Genomic DNA, 26,125 nt, shown 5'->3' on the forward strand with positions numbered 1-26,125 from the left:
AAAGAGACATTATGGTTAAGTTGAACTAGTAAAAACCTATGAAATTCATTCAAAAGATCTTGCTTAAAGGTACATTATGGTTACAAAATAAAATTGAAAAACCAAAGAAATTAGCTAGTTATGGTAAGCTATGCAACCATAACTCGAGCCACCACCATGCACTGCTAAGACTAACACCCAGGTCATTAAATATTACATCACAAATTGCATCACTGATGACATCACATATGCCATCTCTCCTCCCTAACAATTCTGATGGAAGGTCCCTACAATGGGTTCTGTTTATAGTGTTGCTAGAAACATATGAAGGTTGTCGGGATGCCTCACATGAACTACTCCATGTATCACAAAATATAGTTATTGAAACAGATAGGGTCTACTGAATTTTTGTGTTGTTACAGCAATCTAATAATAGATATACATAGGAAATTGCTGCAGCATGGAGCATAGAAGTGGAATATTCTTAATCTGGTATGTTTGGCCAGTAGAATCATAAATCCAAGCCAATCAGAATATTGACTAATGTTAAAATTGCAATCAACCGATATCAATACAAGATTACTACACACATTTATTAGTATACAAAGTATATGTAGAACATCAATGCATACAAATCTGCAGCATACACAGGGAAACTCTAGTAAGGATGAAACAAATACTATGACCGGAAAATGAGACAAAGACCAGAGTTCATCATCATGTATAAAAATGGTATTGTCTGTCTGGGGCCTGCGTATTGTTCCATGTATGTGCACCATGAGCTCAGGCAATACCCTAGGAAAGTACCTTCAGAACAAAGTACAAGGTTATGGTCTGCCTATATAGCACCTTTGGAGTATGTGTATCATGTTTGCAATACAGTATGACTCGTTCAAGTCCTCTGTCTAAAATTCATACTGTCACTGAACAAAAACAACCGCCCTGGAGAGTGATGTCATAAATGATGTCATTTGTGACATAATCTTTGATGTCCCGGATGTTAGTCTTAGCAGTGCACGACTGTGACTCGAGTTATGGTTGCATACCTTACCGTAACTGGTCACTTTCTTTTTTTTTTTTCATTTCATCCTTTCTTTTTTTTTTTTTCATTTCATCTTGCAACCATATGTCCCTTAAGCAAAGTTATTTTCAATTAATTGCATTGAAAGCCGGGGAATCTCCTTCTAAAGGCTATTCACTGTTTCGGGTAGTATAACAAGAACTTCAGGGCCTACAAGGTTAAGGGCCTCATTACACGAACGGTGGTAACCATGGCGCCGGTATTTTGGCGTCAGCCATGTTTTGTTGTTGGAGAATGTGGGAATTACCGCCACATTCCAAGGTTGGCAGGGCGGTAATTCCCCATTCACCAAGGCCCTTCCCCATTCCCATTTGAGCCCCCATAGGGGTCTCAAATTTCCCCTGAAGTCCTTCAGCGGGTCCCTTCCTTAACGTGTGGTCTGGCCACACGATAAGGACAGAAACCGCTGAGGGACCTCGTAGTATGGCGCTAAGGGATTACCGGCACCGGTGCCCTTACCGGTGCCGTTAATCCCTTAGCGCCATCCGTGTAATGAGGCCCTAAGTAAATTACAGAGGAGAATTTGATTCAGCAGGCAGGATGCCTTCACCATCTCTGCAGAATGAGCCGCTGGATGTGCCCAGAAGAAGCCCCCATTAGCGCTCACCGAGGTAAACCATTTGAGCTATATGGAATACCAGGCCGTCCTGCAACAACAAAACATGGCTGATGCCATATCTTTGTGAGCCCGGGGAGCCTGCCCCCCACCATCCCTGACTGGGCCTTCATTGCATTTCACTCTAATAGGGGAGTTGGCAGGCTTGGCTGGCCCACTCAGAAAAGGCCCACATCAAGGCCCCTGTCTGCCCTGTCCGGAGCTGGATGAAGCCCCCTTCCATTGTTGCAGCGCCAGCAACTATCCCCAGGCCCACATTGCACAATGAACAAACTTACAGTACCCCTGCATTTCGGGACCATGAAAATGTGCTGCTACCTTTTACCAGTAAGCACCCCGGATCACCTGCTCTTGCACCACATCCCTCTACCTGGTTGCCTGCTGAATCCTGCCTCCCTTGCCCTGCAGCCTGATGGCAACCTGTATCTTCTTCCCACTTGATATGTGTATCTGTCGTAAATTTCACATATTGCTTGCTTTCTACTGCCTGCTAGTGCAAAACCCATAATTCCTCTTCAAGAGCGCCTTTAATATCTTTATCCTCCATTTTGTGCTGTATCTTGTGCTTTATGCTTTCAAATGTATGTGTGCTTTTTAAATCACTGCATCCTCCAGTCTGTGTTGTATTTAGTGCTTTTTGGCAATTCTGAATCAAGGTGTGCTTTTTAAATCACTGCATCCTGCATTTTTTACACTACCAGCTGCACCTCCCCAGAGGTATTCTTCCTTTCCTCTCCTTCCCCCAGAAGCTCACTGTCTCCAGAGCTCTGGTTCTCTGTAGGCTGGACTACTGCAACAGCCTCTTTCTAAATCTGCCTGCCTCTAGTCTCTGCCCTCTGCAACTTATCCAAAACAGGCCTGCAAGACTTGTCCTTGGGCTCAAGCCCAGGGATAGCATCTCCCCAGGGCTGAAATCTCTGCACTGGCTCCCAGTGGCTGCTAGGATTAAGTTCAAAACCCTCTGCATTGTCCACAGGGCTTCTGGGGCCTTGGGATCAATACCTGCAACCCTCTCTTCCTAAATAACTTCCTACTCCAGTTCTTCTCTCATCTGCATCGAACTCCTTGCGGGTCAGTCGCTTCTCCAAGCAACAGGTTGGTGGGAGATCTCTTTCTTTGGCTTGGGCCTCCATCTGAAACAGCGTCCCTGCCTCCCTGAAACTTGAGGGGAACTATCTCTGGTTCTGGAATCACCTCAAAACCTCCCTCTTTGCTTCTGCTTTCTCTCCTCCTCTCCCCTGATGAACTCCTGGCTGAAACTGAAACTGCAGTGCTCACCTGGCCACCCTCTGATCTCGGGCCCAGGTCCCCTACCCCACCAGTTGCATACCTGTACTGCCTCCCTGGCAACCCCCACACCTGGGGACTGTTTTGTGTATCCCTACAGTCCCCTACCAGCATTGGACACCCGATGCCTGCACTTACCTGTGCACTTGGCACCAGATGGCTGCACTTTTTACTTTTTGCTTTTATTTATTCTATTTCTTTTCTACTGTCAATCCTATGTACTGAACTGGCCCCTCCCCCCACCCCTGCACATCTCCCCTTCCCCCTTCCCCTGTACTTGCGCAATCTCAATGTCACCTGACCTAGTAAGATCATTGTCTCTGTCTTCCATCTCTTCCCCCTCCCTTGCCTCGTCGCACCCGGAAACACTTTTTTATAGGCATGTTATAAATGCCTTTTAACATCATATCACTATGGACAACATTGTTGACCAGTATACAATTTACTCACTACATTTTAGAGACACCATGGAAGATGCATTAGAAAGATATCAAATGTATCAAGTCAAAAGATCTCCACTGAGCATATGGGAAAACAGTTTAGAAGTACATTGTTTTCAACCACTCTTTCCTATAGGAAAACGAGGAAGACACAATGAAAGAACCATACAAATCAATGCATCAGAATATTGTTCTCTATTAATGTATTCTGAAGATCCAAGATACCGCCACAATGATAAATATTTTTTCCATCTCTAGTTTGAAAGCAAACTAAAAACTCTTTGACAGAGTTGCACACACAATGAAAAGAGGCACCCATTTCCTAAAAATGTCAGCTATTCAACTCCTTCAAACGATAAAAGACAAAGATGAAGTGGTACAGTCAAGTATTACAATCTCTTGGCAAATATGTGTGGTACAAAGGAATACTAGTTCTGACATCACTCTGATGTACATTGTATGCTAAGGAAGCTAGGCCCCCCCACATGTTTTGTTACTTTAAGTGTAGAATACACATGGGTGACTTGCATGACTTTCTATGCACTGAAAACCAAAATAGACATCAACTCTATTCTTTAAATCCGGCCAATGTCTCAAGATACTTTCACCATCGTTGCATTGCTATGTTACACTTTATCTGTAATAAAAACTGTTCTCCAATCGGAGAAGTAGAATTCTTCTTTTGAAGGAAAGAATATCAATCCAGAAGAGCACAACACATCCAAATGCTTTAGTGGATTAAAAATGCTTCCATATTTGGCCATGACAGTGATGAAACTGTTTTACAGTTTATTGAAAAATGCATCGCCCGTGACATCTCCCGGTCCTTGTTTGGTGGGATTATTGCAACGGAACAGTCTGATTAAACGCAGGGCATGGATGCTTTCACTGTGTTCCCAAGTTCGGTCTTGGGGTCCGTAACCTTTCCAGTCAATTAGGTAATACAATTTTGATCGAACCACCATAGAGTTCAGGATGGTTTTGACTTCATATTCTGGTTCTCCATCTATTACTTCGGGCTCTGGTGGAGAACTAAGCCGTGTGTTGGACTTCATTGTTTTGAGGATAGAGACATGAAATAAGGGGTGAATTTTCATGTGAGATGGTAACTTCAATTTCATCGCGATAGGATTGATTATGGACTTTATAGTATAGGGGCCCATGTATCTTTGTCGGAAAGCTCTTGGCCCCTTCAGGGGAATATATTTGGATGTTAACCACACCTTTTCTCCAATCTGGTAGATGGGAGCTTCCTTCCAATGTCGATCAGCAAACAGTTTTTGTCTTTCCTTAGCCTTGGTCAGATGCTCTGTCGGCTCCTTAAGAACTTGCGTGATGGTTTTATGCAAGTTATTTTATGGCTGGCATTTCCAGGGTATCGGGTGGATCAAATGCTGATGTCCTCAGATGTCTTCTGTGCACAGTGTTGAATGGAGTTTGCCCTGTGCTTGTGTGAACTGAGTTGTTGTATGCATACTCAGCTATCCAGAGTATATTTTTCCAAGAATCCTCAGACTGTTGCAACATACACCTGAGATATTGCTCTAAAGTTTGGTTGGTTCGTTCAGTTTGCCCATCAGTTTGAGTGTGATGGCTTGTGGACAACCAGAGATCGATTTTGGCAATCGTACAACACTTTCTTCAAAAGGCAGAAACAAATTGCGTTCCGCGATCAGATACTAATATTGATGGAAATTCATGCAATCAAACAATTTGATCTAGGAACACAGAAGCGAGAGTTGACACAGTTAGGAGTCCCTTCAGAGGGATGAAATGGGCTATTTTGGAGAATAAATCCACAAGGACTAATATTGTGTTGTATCCATTGCAGGGTGGAAGATCTGTGATGAAGTCCATCGACAGGGTATACCAAGTTGCTTGCGGTACTGTTAGGGGATGTAGTAAGCCAGCAGGGTTCTGTTTCTGAGACTTGTGTTGTGCACAGACACCGCAGGTTTCAATAAATTGGGCAATGTCTTTTCACCATGTTCGCCATCAGTAGTTTTGTTTTACCTTAGCCTGAGTTTTGGCTATTCATGGTTGTCCTTCCACTAATTAATTGGGGTATTTTGTAATGATTTGCTTTTGCAGTTCTTGGTCTTGGACAAGTAATCGTCCTTGGAAATACGGTAGATTGTCTTCGATGGTGTACTGGTCCCCTTTTAACAGCCATTCCTGTTGTGTTGATTGATCCATCTGGGATTGCAAACTGGATCTTTGGTTATCCACATATGTGGTGGCAGCTAATCTGGTTTGAATCCTTTCCTCAGGTAATATGGCCACGGGGTAGGATGCTGTAAAAGCCTCTTTTTCTTCACTCATGCGTGATAGAGCGTCTGCTTTCCCAGTGTGTAATCCAGGTCTATAAGTGATAATAAAATCGTATTCCACAAAAAAGATAGCTCCACGAAGTTGACGCGAGGATTCTGCTTTGGCAGTTTTCAGGTATTGCAAGTGGTGGTGCGTGATGACAGTGACCATATTTCTCGCCCCAAGAAAATAATGTCTCCAGGCCTTGAATGTTGCGTTAATCACCAGTAATTCCTTATCTGTGATTGCGTAGTTCAACTCGGGGGCTGAACATTTGCGGGACCAGAATGCGACAGGGTGAAGTTGTCCTGTTCCAAGGTCTCATTGTGACAATACTGCTCCCATGGATATTTTTTGAAGCATCTGTCTCAACTATGTAAGGTAGGTCTGGTCCTGGGTGTCGAAGGACTGGTGCTGTAGTGAATGCTAGTTTCAACTTCTGGAAGGCTTCTTCAGCTTCTGTTAACCAATGGAACGTTTGATTTTTCTTTAACAAGGAGGTAATTGGATGTACAAATTGTGAAAACCCAGGTATAAACCGACGGTAAAAGTTGGTGAATACGAGCACGCTTTGCACTCCTTTCGTGGATGTTGGTGAGGGCCATTGGAGGATTGCATCCACGTTGTGTCCATATGTACAGCTTGTGGTGTGAGTATGAAACTGAGAAACTCGACCTCGGTTACATGGAATAAACATTTTTCCAACTTGGTATACAATTGGTGTTGTCAAAGTTTCTCTAAGACTGCCCAGACATGGCCTACATGTTCTTCCATGGAATTTGAATAGATAAGAATGTCATCAATGTAAACAAGAGCACAAACGTCCAGTGGTTCACGGAGTACATCATTCATAAATAATTGGAACGGTGTGGGTGCATTGCATAGCTCGAAGGGCATGACCTGGTATTCAAAGAGGCCGTACTGTGCAAGGCCGTTTTCCACTCGTCTCCCTCTTTTACTCTTACCAGATGGTATGCTCCTCTTATATCCAGTTTTGAGTAGATTTGAGCATGTTTCACTTGGTCCAGGATCTCTGGTATAAGTGGTGAAGGATATCGATTTTTTACTGTGATCTGGTTGATGGCTCTATAGTCGATGCAAGTTCTTTAGTCCCCCTCCTTTTTAGGCATAAAGAATAAGGGCGAGGAGGCAGATGACATCGACGGGCGAATGAAACCATTTGCCAGGTAGTGATCCAGGTAAGTTATAAGATGCTGATTTTTCTGTTCTGTCAGAGAGTAAATCTTGCTGCAAGGGATATGGGCTCCGGGTACAAGATCTATTTGACAATCGTAGGGTCTTTACAAGGGCAGAACATTGGCTTGCTCTTTTTTGAAGACATCCTGGTAATCCTGGTATTCAAGCAGTAAGGAGCTGATGAGGCCCAACACGATTCCTTTCTTTGGTTTCAGGTTGGTGTCATCTTTTTTGTAACATGTGTCGGCACAATGATGAGGAAATGTCAGAAATCGTTTTTGCCAGTCCATCCTAGGATTGTGGGTCTCTAGCCAGGGCATTCTCAATATCATCTGGAACTGAGGAGCACCGATGAGATCGAAAGTAATGTCCTCTTGATGCCCGTCCTTACACAAAATCTTGACTTTCTCTGTGTATTGTGTCACCAGGCCGGATGATAGCTGAGAACCATCCACAGCAGTAATGTTTTCCGATTTCTGCTTCTGTCGGAGAGGAAGGCCTATTCGGAGAGGCAAATCTTGGTCAATGTACTGTCCCACAGCTCCACAATCAATATATGCCTCGAAGGCATGCATTTTTGATGGTTGCTTGTGATTCACCAAAAGCACTGGAAGGACTAGATGTGAGGTCTGTACGGATTCCCTTTTCATGCTCGACAAGCAGACCCCTACAATTGCCGGGTCAGGGAGGAAGCGACCTGCTTGTCCACAATATAAGCAAAGCTGTTGTTGTCTTCTTTTTTCCCTTTCTGCTTTGGTAAGGGGACTTTGTAATTATTTACATTGGCTCAAACTGTTCATGTGGTTTAGTCTGATTCTCACAAGGTTGTACTTAAACTGACCGTCCCTCTGATCTAGCTCAATCCATTTTCCGATTGTACAACCTATGATCCAGTTGCAACGTCAGGTCTATGTAGTCCGCACACCTATCAGGGGGATTCACCACTTGCGCCAACACATCCTTAAGTTCTCCACATAACCTGTGGTAAAAGAGTGTAGTCCTCTTCTCTTCTGGCCAGTTGCTCTGGGCTATGAGACGATTGAAGTTTGCAATATAGGTTAATAGATCTTGACTACCTTGTCTGAGTGACAACAACTCGTTGTCCAGAGCTTGTCCTTGAGTATGACGGCCAAACAATTTCTCCATCTCATGTTGGAAATTCCCAAAGTTCAGGAGTAAAAGGTCATATTGATTTACCAAAGGTATGGACCAGTCTTCCGCACTACCTCCTAAATACGAGAGTACAAACGCCACTTTGGCTTGGTCAATGGGTAAGGATTGCAGCCTTCCTGAACTTGAATAACCCCTTCAGGCCTCTCCCGCAGTAGAAAAGCTGTGAGTGGTGGTACATGGTGATACTGCTCCTGCTTGGAGATAAGAGTGTGTGAGTGCACCAATCTGTGATTGTTGTACCTCTTGAACCCTTCACCCCAAAGTATGGTTTCTTTGAGCATGCACTGGCCCATAAAGCTCACCTGTGAATTATGAAAGATAAGCTCTCCGTCCTGCTTCTTCTGGCAGGGGCGCGTCGAATGGGACCTAGTTCCTTCACTGATCCATGATAAGGATTAGTCCAGTCCAGCTGTGACTATGCTTCTCCTTATGATTGGTAAGTCTTTCTTGAGCTCTTGTGATGCTGTCCGTTCTGTTTAATGTCTTTATATGTTGCTCCTATTCATGCCCGCAATAATGTCTCGCTTCTGTTTTCTTCCCTTAGATGGAAATGCAGCATCAATGCAGCTATGAGACGCAAGATACAGCCGGATGGAAGATGGATGTTACCGCAATGTTCGACAACAGGTAAGTGATGGTTTAAGGAAAACGCGAAGTATGGCAAAGCGCAACCTTAAACTGACTGTTTTTTTGATGTCTAACCTTATCTTCTATTTTTCCTTGCAGGCGCTGCTGTCGACGATGGAGCGTGTTGTGCTGTGGTGCCAAGATGAAGATTTTGGCATTCCGGAAAGTGTAAAGATGAATATTTGGTTCGCCGAAGAGATATACAGGTAAGAACAGCTTCACCCAGTTGGTAAGTATGCTGGCAGGAAGCAGGATGTCCAGGAAGCAGGATCTTCAAAGGTAAGTCTGACCTCAGGCGACGGTGAGCGTCATGCTGCTTGCAAATCCAGAATAATGCAAAGCGTCTGTCTTGAGGATCGGCGCAGCTTATATACCTTAAATCTTTGCCACCCCCGTTAGGACCGGCTTACCAGCCACACGCTGCCAGTCCTAGAGAATGAGCACGTGCAAAGGCAATCCATTAGCAGCCACACCCAAGAATACACTTGCGGATGCTTAATGGATGGAACGTTCAAGGTTAATGCATCCTGCTAAATGGATGGAATGTTCAAGGTTAATGCATCTGAAGTGCTATGTCAATAATAAAAGCTTCTTGGTGTTAAATGGATGTTCTTGTTTACTTATGTTCATGAGCCTGGTACCAAAAGCGCCAGGACAGTGTCCACCTAGGTCTCCTGTGCATGCGACCCTTGCATGCCTGTGCCCCTGACTTCATGACCATGACAGCAGATCAAACTTCTGTAAAGGAAAGTATAGATTAGTATGTGCACTGCAGGACGAAAGAGAATTAGCCCTAGTTTCAAAAGTCCTTCACTAAGTTGTCTGGGCCTTATGGCCAAAAGTTCAGGAAAACTTCTGACACAGTTTGTAATGCTGGAAGAATTGAAGGTAGGGTCTCTGGGGTCCAGTGAACAAATCCAAGGTTTAGAGGACAATTTTTTCTAATACACAATAGTATCCCGACTTACAGAAGGCATGCGTGAGCAAGCAATGGCAAAGCCAACGTATTGTACATGTTTTGGAAAAGTTAGCACAACTTTTCAAGTGAGTTTAGGGGAATGTAAGAACCACCTTAACTGACCCCGTACTCTTCACAGAACTTGGTAGGTCAATGGAAGAAGGTCCAAGGTCACTTTTCCCGCCATAAGCCTCATTCCTTGATTCACAGGGTTGCCGGTTCGAGCAGATCTCTGGTCAGTGTCTTGCTGGTGCAAGGCCTCTCAGTGGCAGAATGCATAAAAACATGATTCAGGATCCCTCTCAGAACTGGACTCGACTCAGGTAAGCTGTTTCGGACGTTGGTCACTGCAGCACGGTGATGCAAAGGGACTTACTTTTTGTGGTTGGACTTTCTCTCCTATCTCAGGTCCCCTTGATGCTAGGATCTGTAATTCCGCCAAGGGAAGTCTTGTAGGACAAGCTGACGATACCCCAAGTTCCAGGCCTCAATACAGAACAGCGACATTGGCAGCACAGTAGCACAAACTCCAAGATGGTTAGCCACAGGACTGTTACGGCACACTTCGGAAGGCTCTTCTTCGCAGGGTACCGAGCACATGTCAGGAATGGATGTTCCATCCACTCCATGGGTCACAACTCCCTCGCAGGACTGCTGAAGATCGACAGCAAGCAAGGGCTCTTCCAGGACAGCAGCAGAAGTTGGTCACCAGGCCTCCTTCAGATGGGTCTCCGGTCTCCTCACAGGTTTCACAGTTCTAGAAAGTCCAAGCTCTCTCTAGAATGGGTGCAGGGGTCCTCTTCTTATCTCAAAAGCTAGGCAAGAGCAGAATCTCCCACTAGCCAATAGTAAAACTAGCCCCAAACACACTTCTACAGTGGTCCAATCAGGACCGCTGGCGGGATCACTCATGCCTAACACTCAGACACACTGAAACCAGTTTGTGGTTTGGGACCAGACAGTCCCAGCCCACATCCTGCCAGCAGACACACACAGCCCTCCAGTTGCCCACCAAAAGATTCTGCTTTCGCCGGCACTGGAAGTCTCTATTAGGATTTTCCTGGTCTCTCAGGCCTGGAAGTAGGCTTCCAGTGAAGATGGCCAAAGGACAAGTGGAGAAATCTCATGGCATGGCCATGTTTGGTCACTAGCCACAGTTAGTAGCCAAACACGGTAAATGCAGTAAGGCTAAAACAAAAACACAAAAGAATGGTAAAAAGTCACTGCTGCTGCCAGCTTGTCCATTCAGCACACCTAGAGTACGCAAAAATCCTGTGAGTGTTATTCTAGGGCAAATGAAAAGTGTACCCCATTGTACTGAATTGTAGGATGCATTGTACAATGATAGAAAGCTACCATAAGTGATAACAAGTTACTAAAAGTAGTAACTAAGTAACTCGACTAAGGGAAACAATGTTTCGCAGTACAGACAGCCTGACAGACTTGTCAGTTTCCCCATAACAGACAAGCAAAATACAGTGTATTGAAGCTGAAGGCTTCACTGCACTGTAAAAGTACAGGTCAGGATCAAAAATAAAAGCAAAAAGTTTGGGGGTCCATTAAAATGGAAGGAAAAATGCAATAAAGAGAAATATTTCTTAACAAACAATGTGTGTATGTATCTATACCAAATTGTAAATCAATTCCATGTCAACAGCTTCTCCAAAATGGAAATCATGGCATATTATGCACATTTTGCAATTCAGAGAATCGGTCCAACATACAAATAGATTCATATGTCCTATATGTAATATTAATGAGTTTAAGATACAATGTGGATCGCACTAAAAATAACTGTAAACTCAAAAACTTCACACATGCCCTATTATTTTCGCTTGGCAAGAAAACCTTTACAGCAGTAGGCATAATATACTGCACTGATGCCACAACCACTTCAGGCCACTATGCTGCACATGTGAAAAAAATAAGTGATTGGTTTGAATGTGACAACACTTATGTTACTCAAATAAATAGGTTACCAGCAAATCTAACAAATGCCTGCTTAATACTGCTTACACCTAAATGTAGTCATTAATTTACAGTTTTAATTCACAATTACAATAATATCCAGTAAGAATAAGACAATGGGTTTCTAACTACTTTAAACATAAACAAACACACAGAACTAATCTTCCTTAATTACAATACACTTGAAAAACAAAATCACCTTTCTGATCACTTAATACATTCATACTACCACTATACTACTTTTAAAATACTATAAAGTTAGAATGCACCAATGGGTATCTAACTATTTCAAACATAAGCAAAAACACAAAACAACTATTCCTTAACTGCATGAACCTTACAACACACCATCACATATTTAATTAATGAATACACCTATTTAATTAATGAATACACTCATATTACCACTATACTACTTTCTGCACACATAAAATGCGTCTCCCTTTCATAAATGTAGCAGTCTGAAAATAAATGAAGAAAAGGCTTAAGACAATGTACATTTCAATTAGAGTAAATGTAGGAAATGTCATTTTTAATCCAATTTGGATTTTTTTCCCAATGTCCCAATGATTACATGTTAATACAAAAGTTTATCACACACAAATGTTGTACAAAACATAGTATATACTAAGTTCTACTTAGGAGGATCAAAATGTATGTGTATGTGTAAAACCTTAAGTATTTATATATATCTTGACTACTATGTTCGACAATTAGCTATATTTTCTTTTCTTTACAAAGACACACAGATGTACCCTTCTGACCATGTCCAACTAAGAGCACTATTTTAGCCATTGGCAGAAGCCACATTATTGCTCCCATTCAAACCAAAGTAAACATATTTCTGTAGCCATGCCCAATGTCCAGATTAGTGGTTTCATAATGTTCACATGCATATTTTTCCATGGACAATTTTTCTCCACAGTAAACATATTGTTGTGACAATGTCCCCAGGCATAGTGTTAAAAGTAAATATATTGCTGTGGACACTATCATGGTCACAACAATATGCTTCAGCCATGTCATACACATAACGATTAGTCAGACTCAGTAGTTTCATTACAAAACTATAAAATGCAAACTAAGCATTGTTGTAACATATCACATAACACCACCAGGTCCAAAAGATATCAGCAGACCCAGACAGTGTTCTCTGAAACATTCAACCCAAAGTAAACATATTGCTGTTGTCATCCCAATATCCACCTTATTGATTTCACAATGTTGACATCCATTCGATGGCCAGTGTTCTCTGACAAATTCATCCAAAGTAAACACATTGAGAGGACTCGTTGGATGGCGCAGAACTTATAAGCTGCCCAAAAAATGCTCTTCGCTAGGTTGAGTAATTTAACCATAGCTACAGGGTTGCTACTGCAGACCTTGTAATATGCATATGTGAAACTGTTAAGTATGAGGAGTATAGAATTGGGGAAAGTATTAGGGGGTATTTAAGTACGTTAAAAGTTAAGTAGGTCATTGTTATCGGAAAAGATGTTAGAGGGGAGCTAGCATGGCATGAGGTAGGGGACAGACATGGTACCCGGCCTGAGGCTGCACGGGGAGAAGGGACACAGACAGAGGCATCCTCTGGTCTCACACTCCATGTGGGTCATACTGGGAATAAGGGAAGGGGTCTGTTGCATCAGACTCACCTTATGGGTGCCCGAGACGCCTCCAAGGAAGGTGTCCCAGTTCATTTAGTTAGCTAAGAACATAGGGGGTATCGTTACGAGTCCAGCGGTAGCCGTGCTGGTTAAACTGGCAGCCTTGCCACTGGATTGGTGATTTTTCCGGTTCCTGGCTTCCCGGAATTACTAGGGTATTACGACTCTGCCGTTCTGGGAAATCAGGTGCTGGAAAAATGGTATTCACCATTCCAACTGAGTCCAATAGGACTCAATGGGAATGGGTATGACAGTAGCACCGGCAGCGTTCATAACAGTGCGGTACTACCGTGAAAGTCTTCGAGTGGGTGCCGTTCCGCCCACCAGGTCAGACCTGGCGGGTGGGAGGACATCTGGCCTGCAAACTTGTACTCTGCCGGTCCGGTAACAACGGTGTCGGTAAGCTTACCAGCACCGTTGTTACCGGACCGCCAGGGTCTTAATGACCCCCAGGGTGTAGCCCATCTCCTATTTACAGCTATTCTATTTTGGAGGTGGTTTGATGAGTGGGCGATATGAAGAATATCCGTTATCAGTAGTGAGGGAGGTTTATACCTTTATCCAGATCAGGGCCGGAAGACAGGAGCTATATCTGGAATTCAGGGAAGCTCGGAAGACACCCATGTTCAGCAATTCATTTCTGCACACTGTATTTGTTGCCTAACTATATTTATGAATTCAGCCAGCTCTAGGGATCAACTTTGTGGTGTCAGTGCGTTTAACAAGCACTTGTTAACATAGAATAACATATGACATCAGATTAGATTTTGTATATGATATCACAAATGACATTATCAGTTGCCACATTGATAACATCACATGTGTCAGTGATAGAAAATGTATTTAGTTCAAAATCATGACCTTGCCTTCTCTATGCGCTTTGAGGAAAGATGTGTGCATTCATATACACAAGACTTAAATTGTGACATAATTCATGATGTCAGTGATTACTACATTTGTGTAAGTCAGCTGCCTGCAACCTTTGGCTCTCAAGATCTATTGGACGACAACTCCCTCAGCCCTAGACAGCATGCTCAATGGTGAGGAATCATGGAAGTCATAGTTCAAAAAGTCTGGAGAGCACAGTATTCTGACACTTAGTGTAAATGTGTCATTCAAGCAAACGCTTGTGCACATCTCGCATTTGTCACAAAACCGTGAACTTACTATCTCTAGTAGTAAGAGAAATGTAACCAAAAAACCCATATGTTAAAAATAATCCCACACAATCAAATAATCACTGCACCTCTTTGCAAGGGAAAACAAGGTTTATTGCATGCAAAAATATCTCAGAGGGTCCCGGAGAAACAAACTGACATTGAGCTCATCACACCCCAAGAATTTACAGGTTACATAGTGGAAAAGCGCATGTCTGCACATATAGGTTTCAATGTCATCCCACCACCCTCATTGGCTACCACATATAGAACATACTAATGCCCCCCTATAGTCCCTGGACTGATTGGCCACACCTTATCTAAACCATTCCCCTATCCACATGGCCCACTACTTTCTCACTATTAAATCCAGGTATCAGATTGGCTAATAAGTATATTGATACCTTATTAAATTGTGACCTTCACATGATGTGCACCCCTCCAATACGGACATGTTCAAAGTAAAACTGGTGAGGACAACTCTGCTTTGATAAGACAATGGGCCTTCTCATTATACCAGATGCTGCGGCGCACACAAGCTGCACCCTCGACCATGTACTGAATTTATTGGCATCACCACTGCTCCTCCTATCCCAACTCACAGGACGTTCTTGGCATGTCTCCCCCTTATTTACTTCAATTCCCAGGTGCCCTGTAATGACGTGACCAGGACACCCCATTTTTTCTGAATTTCAGGGATTTATTTGTTTTTGGTTATACAGGTGCTTGTGATTCAAATAGGATGACTGATCCGTGGTTGGGGGTAATAGTGCTCTAAATCTTTGCCCGGCCTATTGGCATCCCAGAACCTCTTGAACCACATAACCTCATGCCCTATTCTTATGAATGTATCCTTCAAAGGGCGCATCCTTACCTGCCTACCCCACAGCTAACATTTCGTTCCCACCATATTCAGGCACTGCAGCCGGATACAATTAGCGTTTATATGTACATCGCGGGTGCCTCTGACCTCGGCTTCTCTCTCTTGGGGGACAGAAAGGGAATTTGTCTTGGGACAGAGGTGCATCTCCCTATCAGTGCCTGCGTTCTATGCTGTTCATTTTGTACTAGGCCTTAACCTTACCATCCAGTATGGCAACACTACTTCCATGTTAACACTCTGCACCTACCACAGTACCTTTCTGACTTCATCTTCCACCTACTTCATCTCCTGTCTAACACCTATCTGGAAACATAACTTTATGCACTAATTATAAACACAGGCCCTATCCACGCTGCCTTATCAATACACTCTGCAACCGCAACATTAATACATTTGTTGCTCCTTCTGTGTTGCTGTATGTGGGTTTCTAATATGTGTCAAAACTAACTACAATACATACACCTTCTGCAATGCAAAACTCATCCTGCTCGCAATGTGGTACGGCTAATAGGTTTTTCTCAGCCTGCACCTTTTTGACTGGCTGGGACGCTGTAAGTGTATCCCAGCAAATGCTCAGCTTTGTGAGCGGATTGTATTGACCTCTCTTCTCCTCATCATTCTGTCTGACCCATCGTCAATGACGACACGCTTTTCCACTTCCAAAACCATACTCTCTCTGCCCTAACCATATTGTCTCTATGTTTCGGTTTGTTGGTATCCAGCTCCCTTCTCTCCTTTTATCTCTAACCTCTTTGCTTGCACAGACTACTATTTGCTTCACTTTTTCCGGGTCACGGTATGCAACCTTTTCGGGCTAGGTGTCGTTCCTCAAGACCAACATGGTGGTGATGGACACAGTGTAAATGATATTTTAACATAACATGCACAAATTGGTCCTCACTGATATGGAGAATGTGAAAAGTGCCTTTTTTTGTATTGACGTGTTTATTAATATATACATGTAAATAACTATTTCTATAATTCCCTTTAGGGGATATTTCCAAATTACTGGCACTAGCAATTTCCTATACCACCAGAAACCATCAATGGCACTTCAGGACCAAAGTAAATTGTTGTCAATTATGTATCCTTTAATTATGTACGAATATTTATACAACAGCATCTTAACGACGTGTGAATGGATTTTTCCTGGCAATAAACTGCATGCCTCATTTAACGCCCCTATTTTGTCCATTCAGTGATAACAGAGAATCTCAATCGATAGCTGTTTACAACAGGCTCCAAATATCGACCAGGCTAATATGTGCTCAAGTAGAACATTGCAACTTGCAGTGCAAAGTAATGGGGGGCTGGACGGCATTTTATTAGAATATAATAAACCAACACTTGGTTGTGCTCGTGGCAACAGTTAAGTATACGACTAACATGCATGTGAGAACATTTGCTTACCCCCTCAATTGGTACTGCTCTAGCCTTGCAGCATCAACTAAGTGATTTGCACCAATGTAAAATTCAGCAAGCTTGTTATGCAAACATAGAGTGGCTGCCTAGTGTGCAATAGGGCAGTAGGGCATCAGAGGGCACCGAGTGACTATGAAAACATTCAATCTGGAGTCATTTTAAGGAACAGCTGTGGTGGCACTTTACCTGAAGCAGCTGGAGCCTTGCACTTATCCCGACCATGCACTGTTGTGAACATTAATTGTGCACTTTGCAAATACCTTGATTGTAACAAAACTGTCCGTTCTCGTGTTTTACAACAGTGCTTTCTTTTGACCTTTCTTAGATGATTTCGTCAACCCAGTGTTCCTTACAGTGCTGATGACCAGTGGCAGATTTAAGACAAAGGGCCCCGTAGGCAAGATTGGCATTGGGCCCTGGGTAGGTGGAGCTTAGGGTGGGAGGTGTTAATGGCAGTGATGCATTTTTTAACTTTTGGGACAGTGTTCCATGGATTGTAACCTGATAACATCACTAATCACCTCACATTGTGATGGTGAGTTTGCTGAACCTTTTGAAAGGAGAAGAGCTCAGTGGAAGGCCAGTACAGCTCAGGCTGTTGCCTTTGATGCGAGAAAGGCAGAGCAGTAAGGCCCCGTGGGAATGTGTCCCTTGTCCGAGTGTTAAATCCGCCTCTGCTGCTGACCCGAGTACTTCCTTATCATTGGCCACTATTGCCCACTCCATTTTGCCATCTGTTGCTGGATCACATATACTGCATGGAGTTTAGGATATTTTGCACCGAAGACGGACAATTTAGGGCCTCATTCATGGAAATATTTGTGCATTAAATAGTGACTTTGCCCAACATACTGCATGCAAAATCCTGTTTGTCGATTCATGGAATCCACTGCACAGCCCTTTTTCGTACTTTGCAGGGACTTTGGGCAAGCTCGACACATCACTGCGAGCGGCTGAGTGCATTGTGTGAGAGATCACGCAAAGCGTGGGCATGGCTTGCGCAGAGGGCAGGGAAGAGGTGGAACTCAGAAAATGAGGAAGAACAAGGGAAAACGTGGGCGTTACAAGGGAAAGCCCACAGACAGTCCATTGCATGGCCACTATTGTGTGGAATGATACGTATTCATGGATCCGACCGCACAACCTCTCAGTGGAAAAATGGCCACGCAAAGCCATCATACTATCCACCACCTGAAGGCAGGCTTACAGACTCTTGCTCATAGGATTCACTGCTCAGAGGTAAGATTAGGTGTCGGATCTAGGGGTGCAGATACGCAGTCAGGGTTCCAATCTAATTTAGAGGTGAGAGTATGCGGTGTAGCAGGGTGCAGGAATGGTTTACGGAGGTTTGAACACAGATTTTCGGAGTATTACCAGACTTGCGATAAATCGTACGCAACTTGTTGGGTTCCCAAAAAAAGTTATGGTGACCCCCTCCAGGGTTCTGGAGATACAGGCCTGCTTGCGGGAGACCCCATGCACTGTTTAAAGGGTGCATGTATTCGTGCCTGGAGGAGCACACAAAGGTAGTTTTTCTAGCTGTTTTTGCTTTGCGTGGGGCGTGTTGGGTCCGTAACGGCCATGACTTGTGTATACGGTTACTTTGAGTGAACAATTCCATGAATAAGCGGAGCGCACAGAAAATCTTCTGCACGCAGGCTCACCATAGACGTTCTCGGCATGCAGGCTTTGCGGGATCTCTGCACACTATTCCATAAATCAGGCCCTTAGCATCAATATTTGCCACACTTACACTGGTAAGTCGGTTCAAAAGTGCCTGTCAGCTGAACAAAATTTACCATCATCTTGGCCAAACCGCCTCACAAAGTTGCACGTTATGTTGTCCTGGCCGATGTTGCAACTGAGCAGTGAAGGCTTTTCCTGATTGGCCTTTGCCCATTCACATTACAAGGGCAAAGTAAGCCATGGATGCATGTGCAAGGGTCCAGTGCTTTGTAGCCTCCATCACCATAAGAAACGTGAGGAGGAGGCTGCTTTGTCCTGGACAAAATTGCCCCATCACCTTACATAGGCGCCTTGTGAATAACTTTTTTGTATGTTTCTCTGTAGTCAGTGGCATATTTAAATTATACACTTTTTTATTTGCAGTGAATGGCCTCTATTGCAAAATACGTTTTCATTCCATGCCGTTTAGCATTGGAACATACTTTTATTAATTCCATTGGTTAATCAGATCTTAAGTGTATTAATTCAACACATTTTATTTCATTTATTGCTTTGGCATTCCAGGCTATTACTAAACATTGGAAAGGCACACAGAGCCGTGGAATTTAGGCTCTATGTGCTATTTCCACATTATAAAAGATGAACGCAAAAAAAGACTGATTTATTACGGCCGATTTTGTATGGCCTTCAAAATGTCTCAATATGACATTCAGAACGCACGCCAACACCGGGAGATAATCCTGCTTCTATCCCCACCCCTCTCACGCTGACAGGATTCTATAAAATTGGGGGGCTTTGCCCCCCAAGAACTCTCCTTTCACCCCTTCTGCCCCCCTTCTCAGGCCAGCACTTTACCTCTCATCCTTCACACAGACAGACACGCAAACACACTTTAACCCGCTCCACCACCATTGCCCACCATAAACATCACCCCTCCCCTCCCACCCAGACGACTCACTCACTCACTCACTCACTCACAAACACACACACACTAAAAAACACCTCACTCCCACTACTTCACTTGCCTGGGTGTGCCTGTCAGCACCTGCGCGCAATCGTGTATGATAATGGCCTGACAGTTCGATTTAGAAAGATTGCTCAGATTGGTCTCCGAGCGGCCTTTTTTAATCAGTCTTTTTAATTTTCTAATAAATTAAAAAGACCTTTCCACCTCATACCAGAATATATTGTGTTCTACTCATAGAAATGAATCCTGTATTGATGGTCGAGCTCATCAGTAACACACATTCGAAATAAAGTGGGCTCCATTCATAGAATTTCTCAATTACAACCCTCCAATTGCTGAAATTCAAAACTTCGATCGCAATTCAAATGTTCCTCAAGCTCCGTGATCTTATATCGAATAAAAATAATATTTGAGTTCTCTGATTTTTACGCCCTCAACGCATGTTTCTGTAATTTGTTGTCACGCTTTTTATGTTGTTGAGCAGATTATTGTAATATGGTAATCGATTGCTGTAATTTCGTCAAATGTATACTTTGTTTAACATTAGGCATTATATTTTACAAAGCATTTACATATTATTATTGTATATTTCTGCATTTTCTTATTGTATTTACACAATTTCAATGCACATTATTTAAATAGAGCAGTGAATGGCAGCAGACAGCTCTATTTGATCATCCGAGTGGCCACTGTCTGGGACAAGTCTCCTTAATACATGTTATTGTTGAGGTGATAAGAACCGATAGGCACATATTTTCAGCTGAAACCGCAATTCCATTCAGATACTGAGATAGGTGCCTTTCAAGTGATCGCATACAACTAGAAACTATTTTCTTTCAAAAGCCATGGATTAACACTTATGTTTGATAACTACAGTTAGTAAAGAGGCAAAAAAAAAAAAAAAAAAAAAACAAAATTGTAGAATGTACTCAAATTACAGTTTTAGCAACTACAAAAAATATGTGCACCAAGACACATTATTTTCTCTCACTGTGTCTAATCTCCTAAGATTGGGAAAACATTCTGTCTATCTAGTTTAACACTAAAAACAGCTTCACTCATAGATGAATAGATCATAGTGGTGTTCCTGATATAATAATGGCGAGTAATCATTAACTGCATATCACAGAGCTTGTTGTTACTGATTCATAGCACATTTTCGTAACTTCCTGTGATGCTCTTGAGTATCTAAGACGAATATCACTCTGTGTGATGTCATTTTTGGTTTTAGTGAATTTTTGTGGCGCAAGTCACATGTTTGCCAAAACCATTTGTAAAAGAGAGAGGGCATAGCAACCAGCAATGCACTGGAATGAAATGCCCGACTCACTAAAATCTTTTTTCTGAACTCCTCTTCTGTATTACCCAATAAGGAGCTCCCTAGTCAGATTTGCTGCAATCAGCAGCTTTGTAAGAAGCGAATCAGTCAAGCAGTCCTATTTTCCCAGCTGCGTAGTGGTTTGCCGTGGCACTCCTGATGCCAGTCTGCACTCTGCCCTCACGTCTGGCGGCACCATTTTGTCTGGCTTTGAGGTTGGGTTAACGCTCTCATACATTTCCGCTCCCTCTTTTTAGAATGAAGATTTTTTTTTCAGCAAATCTTTGCCATCCTCAAGCTTTCTGCTGCAACAGCATGCCCCTTTGATGTTTCCTAATGTTGGCAAATGGCCCCCATCCACAGGCCTTGTCATGTCAACCAGACAACAACCCGGCCGAGCACCACAGCAACCTGAGCAAAGACGCAAGTATAGGAGGGCACCCGAGCCTCCCGCCCACTACACATTGTTCCATTGGACGCTAGCCCAGCATCTCCTGTCCATGATGTTATGTTATGTTACACAAATTTATAGAGCGCACAAATGCACAAAGGCACCATGGCACCAAAACATGAGCAGAGACGCTTAGCACCAAAGTTAAAACACAAATGTTTTCAGCAAATGACAGAAGGTAAGGTGGTCAATTGTCTTGCGCAACGCAAGAGGGATGCCGTTCCATGCCTTAGCGGCAACAACCGAGAAGGCGCATCTGCCAGTGCGCATCAATCTGAATCGGGGAACCACAACAAGAAATGCAGATTGAGATCGGAGACATCGAGTTGGAACATAATGGGGGAATTTATCCTGGATTTATTCAGGCCCCAGGTCATTAAAAGCATGGTGCACCATACATGAGGATTTAAACAAAATCTGCTTTTCCACCGGGAGCCAGTGAAGCTGCCTCAATAGTGGAGTCATGTGGGTGCCAAAAGAGGGCCGTAAAATAGGTCTAGCAGCAGCATTCTACAACAGTTGAAGCCGGTTGAGGAGATAGCGTAGCTGGGTTAGATACAGCAAGTTTCAGTAATCTAGGCCACTCATAACAAGGGTGGCTACCACAGGGGCCTGACATCTTTCCGGCACGAATGGAAGAACTTTCCTAAGTAAACAAAGTTTAAAATGACCAATTTTACATACTGCCACAACCTGACCATCCATAGCAAGGGAGGCAGAAATAATAACCCCAGGTTCCTAACCGATAGAGCCGGGACCGGAAGAGGACCAAAGGAGGCAGGCCAGCAATCATTGGTTCAGAAAAGAAGAGGAGAGGTAGTACCAGCCACCAATACCTCAGTCTTACAGCCATTAAAGTTCAACTAGTTGGATGTCATATATTCCCCTACCTCCTAAAGACACTTCCTAAACCAACTGGCTGTATCCGCCTGCTTTAAATCAAGAAGGACCAGGATTTGCGTATAGTCGGCATAGGAATAATAACAGAAGCCATGGGACTGAATGAGGGACAGGAGATGCCTAATATAAAGATTAAACAAGATTGGGGACAGGGCAGATCCCTGCGGGACACCACAGGAAAGTGGGACCGAACTAGAGTATAAAGGCGGAAGAGAGACTGATTGTGAACGATCAGCAAGCAAGGAAATGAACCTGTCCAGAACCTTACCAGACAGCCCTGCGATAGACAGCCTGGAGATCAGGATGGGATGGTCAACTGTGTCGAACACAGCTGACAGATAAAGTAAAACAACTCTGCCGACACCCTCCTGGTCCACCAGGTGAGCCAGGTCATCAAGCACTGAGTTACGGACTGATTCAGTTGCCCTTCCAGGCCGAAAACCAGATTGAAAGGAGTCAAAACAAGAAGATTCAAGAAAGGTAGACAAGAGAGGAGAGACCAAGGCTTCCAGCAGTTTCATAAGGAAGGGCAGTAATGAGATGGGTCAGTAATTAGCCAGCACCTCAGGGTCTAGTGAGGGATTCTTTAATAACGGAATCACAAGGGCATATTTTAGTGTAAAGGGGATCACTCCGTTCCTGAAGGAAGCATTCACTGTGACAGTAATATGAGCGATAACAGCCCTCGAGTTTTCCTTCAGCAAAGCCAAAGGAAAGGTGTCAGTCGGGGAGGCTGATATTAGGTGTTGAATAGCAGCCAAAATGTCAGATTCTGAGAAAATAGGAAATGAAGACCAAGTCCCCTTAACCGAAGAGAGCTCACTAGGCTCATTAACATTAATAGTAAGACCTTAACTTGTTTCCTCCTCTGCCCCCCTTTGGAAAAACCCTCCCTAACACTCCCTGTTTCCCTGCCCCCCCCCCTCAACTCATCTTGAAAGTCTTAAAAGTAACATTAGATTTTTAGGAAGTCGTTTACATTTACACAGTAAATACACAGTGCAGTGTGATTGGAATTGTTTGCAGTAAAGTGCGCCTGGTTTTCAGTTAACAGTTCTAGAGAAAACACTGTTCCGTATTAGTCTGTCAGTTTCAGGGAGTCCCAATATGCCAAGTAATATTCTTTGAAGGGTAACCAGATCGACTCTATTTGTGTGCAGGAATCCAGTAGGATGTCGAGGGTGACAGCTCACATGTGCAGTAAGTGATTCTGATGAAAGAGAATCCTTTGGAATCCCTCCTATGTGGCTGCGCCACTCATGCTTGAGAGAGACAGCTTGCTGCTAAGCAGGCAGTTGCTGCAGTCACCCTTACTTTTGATCGCCTACAGGTCTTGATAGCAGCATGGGGTGCGCCTCCCTAGCTATTCCAGACCATTGGATGTTCCTGCAAACACGCCCCGCACTACGAGGGGTTAAAACAGTCATTATGAACTTGATTGCAAAGGATTGCAATGAAGTAGATGCTATCCAATTACTTTTGGCAAAAGGGCATGCGTGTTTATTGGACAGTGTGGAGCACGAGACAATCAAGGGAGCCAACATATCTATTACTAATATTCTCATACCACGCTTTGTAAATGTGTTGTTGTTGTTACTAGACATTATAGGTTGGTGATATTCACTTTCCATCATCCACCATGCACAATCACTTATTTATTTATTTATTTATTTATTTATTTATTTATTTATTTATAGGGGGTAAATACAAGATTTGCGTGCTCAAATCCTATGAAATGTTCATGCAGGTATATAAATTGTGGGTGGAAATTGTAGGTTCCCGGTAGCAGTTTTGGAAACAGATTTACAGTAAGAAAAGGTGGAGGTGATATATAAGGTCTGTCAAAGATATTCCTGTGACACTCATTTTGCTCAAACCTACTAGGGAGAGGTTTCATGTGCTTTAGAGTCTTCTATGAGCTAGATGAAGACAGGTCTAAAGGCAAATGTGTGCTTTCAAATAGCTGCTACGGCTGGAGCAGAATCCGGATCATGTGCTAATCCGCAGAGGCCGCTAAAGAGATACAACCTGATCGTACGTTTGCTTTCTACACACTACTGCACAGGGCCTGACCAGACAGTGCTTTCTTACTCATCTTTTTTTAATAGCTAATCAAGATGGGCTCCTTTTGCTTGGAGGGGTGAGCTAGGTGGGTGCGTCGCTCCCCCCTGCAGTGAGAAATGATGTTGAAGCACCTTGGTTTCAGCCTCTAGAGCTGCTGCATTGAGTTCTGGGAACATTGCCCTGCAGTTAGCTCATAAACAGAGCATGATGTTCTTGAAAATGATTGAGCTTCGTACTTGATGCTATGCCAGGGCGCTGGTGAAGGGGAAATATGTCAAAGTTACGTGGATGCACAAGGCCCGCTCTCTCTGCACCCAACAGTGACAGGATGCCAAATTCTCCAATCTGAAAGCAGAGGCATCCTAGAATTGTTGCTGCCCACGGTGAAAATTTGCAAGTGGCCACTTACAGCAACCACTCCACCAGCTTGTGCACCTCTGTTCGCCTGATTGCTTCCAGTTTGAATGTTGAGACATTTCTGTACCGTTCTTTATTTTATAATTGCCTAGCCTAGTACATGTTTGAGCTTGCCTCTCTGTGCCAGCCCTGATTGAAATCAGAGACTGAACTAGCTAGCCCCTTCCTTCTGCCTTGTCTCCTTTGGTTGAGGTGACAAGCGTACCACCTGTATAAGGTGCCCCAGGGAAACGTTCCTAGACTGAAAGGTTCCCACCTCTTCTCGCAGTTTGAAAGAGTTGAAAACCAAAGGAAAGAAAAGAAAAATAGAAAAAAAAATGACAAGGAAAAGAAGAGAAAGGAGAGAGAAAAACGAATGTTCTTATTACAACTTCCATCAGTCTCTTGGGTCACTGGGTGACTTGCTGGGAATTCTTCTGCTTGGGCCCTGAGTCGTGCAGTGGTGTCTGCCTCTGCTCCTGTGCAGAATCTTGCAGCACCTCAGAACACTGTCAATGTGTGCAGCCTTTCCACTGAGTTCGATTATTGACAAGATCAGTGCCGCCTGGAAATTCCAGAAAGGGGGGAACTGTCCCCAGTTATGGTTTCCTCAGCAGTACTCAATCCCTTGGTAGCAGTGGTTACAGTAAGTGGTATGGTGTATAATTTAATTTCCGATTTTCCATTGTAATGTTTCCGTATCCCGTCTCCGCCCTTGATGTACATTATTGAGCAACCTCCAGCCATGTACAACATCGCCTTATTTATCTTCCCTTTCACCTGCTTGTAAAGGTGATTTTGGAACAAAAACATGTTTTAATTCAGAGCAAGACGGGTGCATTCACGATCCACATCTAGCAAATTTGTGTTTGCCAGATTTCGAGAATAGACTAATTCACAATGAATGGAACACATTCAATGAGGATATCATTGCCAGGCGCAGGTACCTGGATGATGTTTTCATTCTGTGGAGGGATGACACTACTCTCTTAAGCACTCTCTTAAACACTTTCTCCAGATAGGTAAGTGATCTTGAGATCCATTTAAAGTTCACTATGCTCCACCATGAATCCAGTAAGGGGGGGCCGCATGCCTGCCGTTGGGTGCAAACGTCTATCTTGGCGGTATCCGATCCAAGCGGATCCAATGGGTTGATCTGTGTGCCTGTTCCCTATGGTACATGTGTCTTGGTCAGGGCATGACCCTTTTAGGCCACCGTATGTGCACGTCGTGGTTACCGATGGGGTACAATATGACCCGTCCACAATGTTCGTAATATCAGACCTTGATCTGTGCAGAGTTCTTGCGGTTAGTCCTGTGAAGCGAGTACCTCTGCTCCACTGTAGGTCAGATATGGGATCAGGGTATTTGTAGGTCAGGCGTGACGTTCCATTGTTTTTTTGTTGCAAGAGTCAACAATCAGATTGAGGCAGGGCCTCGCTATTCTCTTTCTTGCCCGGGGTCAGTATGCCTTGGGATCCAGGGTCAGACCCCTCGTGTTGTCTGTACTGCCCCGGGGGTTGAGTGTCCAGTTCCTCATACACCTTCTTCTCTAGCAAATCCTACTTGTTTTCACCT

The sequence above is a fragment of the Ambystoma mexicanum genome, chromosome 10 (assembly GCF_040938575.1).
Source record: "Ambystoma mexicanum isolate Mex_15411 chromosome 10, UKY_AmexF1_1, whole genome shotgun sequence".
In the NCBI taxonomy this organism is placed as follows: Eukaryota; Metazoa; Chordata; class Amphibia; order Caudata; family Ambystomatidae; genus Ambystoma; species Ambystoma mexicanum.